The sequence below is a fragment of the Cryptomeria japonica genome, chromosome 11 (assembly GCF_030272615.1).
Source record: "Cryptomeria japonica chromosome 11, Sugi_1.0, whole genome shotgun sequence".
NCBI lineage: Eukaryota > Viridiplantae > Streptophyta > Pinopsida > Cupressales > Cupressaceae > Cryptomeria > Cryptomeria japonica.
The window spans coordinates 292,615,679-292,617,237 of record NC_081415.1 but is presented as its reverse complement, the minus strand read 5'-3'; the positions used below and the strand labels follow the sequence as shown (position 1 = coordinate 292,617,237).

General features: G+C 36.8%; 1 non-coding gene across 1 annotated transcript; it reads right to left on the bottom strand.

Moving 5' to 3' along the window:
- Nucleotides 1–206: 206 nt before the first annotated feature.
- On the bottom strand, nucleotides 207–278 carry TRNAY-AUA (transfer RNA tyrosine (anticodon AUA)). The gene has a single exon. It is a non-coding gene; the product is annotated as a tRNA-Tyr (tRNA).
- Nucleotides 279–1,559: the final 1,281 nt, after the last annotated feature.

Here is a 1,559-nt window from a genome sequence, read left to right as displayed (position 1 = left end):
AATTCAGGTGGGTGGGAAATGTTTAGTTCTTGGAATTCTATTGGGAGATGATAAAGTGTTGGGGGTTGTCATCCCCCTCCTAGCATGGTGGACCTTGGAGGGGAGAGAATACTTATATATATATTGTTATTGATAATATCTTATTCATAATTTGAAATAATAATTTGCTATTTGTTCATTTAAAAAAGTGCTTGATGAAAAGAGCTCTCCTCAAATAGGATTTGAACCTACGACCAATGGATTTATAGTCGACCACTCTACCACTGAGCTACTGAGGAATAACAAAGGTATGAAGTTTCTATATATCTTTGAAATGGAACAACCTATAACAAGTGCATCAATGATTGAAAAATTTAATGCAAAGGTTTATTCAAAACACCTCCACTTTCTTATGCCTATGCTAGGCTATATTATAAGCATAATAGGTTATGATAGCAATCCCTCTTTTGTTTCTCTAGAGATGATAGTCAATCACCATAGCATGCTACATGCCTTTTCATTCAATAAGTGTTCTCACATAAGTAATAGACTCCTTGGGAGCAAGTTGCCCCCACCTATCACAATGAAAAAAATATTATGCCAGCTTGACCCCATCCCTAGCCCATCCATAAAGAAAGGTTTCATAGCTCTTAGGTTCTGAAATCTCAACAAGCATGTGGCCCTCTTTATGCACCATGTTCGGTTCACCAATATAATAATGGAACACCAAAGTGGCTTGGAATACACATGCATTCAGGCACACTTCCTAGAGCTCACTACTCAAAATGTATTTGCCTAGAAGGCTACAACCCTCAAGGAAGTTTCACTAACTTACAATACGATTCAGACTACAATCTAAAAGAAATGAACTAAAAGAATAGCATCTCCAAATGCTTGATTACATTTTTGGTTAAGCACACATGTCTTCCCCACAACACCAATCTCACCACCACAAACTCAACACCAAAGGATAAATCACTTTTTTGCACACAAACCTCTCTCTGATAATGCAGACATAACAACAACACCCAAACTACATGACTATGTCACCTATATACAATTCATCAACCTTGATAACAAGGTCGACTAAACCCTCAACCCTCAATTACAAAATTACATCACATGACACAAAGATCAACCAGTAGACCAATATTATGATTTACATAGCATAACATGTCCTAATTCAAATTCCCAAACACACAACTCCATCGAAAATCATGCCAAGATCAACCACAACACGCTACACCACCAAAAATACCGCATAACACACAAATCATCACCGATTGATATAAACCACCAAAAAATCACACAATGATCTATGTGGATCATCAAAGAAAATAAGACATGATTAAGAAACACCAACAAGCATGTTAGAATCATCCAAAACAGCTGCACCAACACCACTTTTCAAATCTTCATCTATCAACGTCTGAAAGCTCAAGAACACAACCAATCAACAACTATCACGAAGAAAGACAACTTGTGGAGCACCAAATCATGATCCAACTGAAATGAAGATACACAAGATCATCCAAAACAATATCACAAAATCTCAACATCGGATTTGATCACACTAGAAT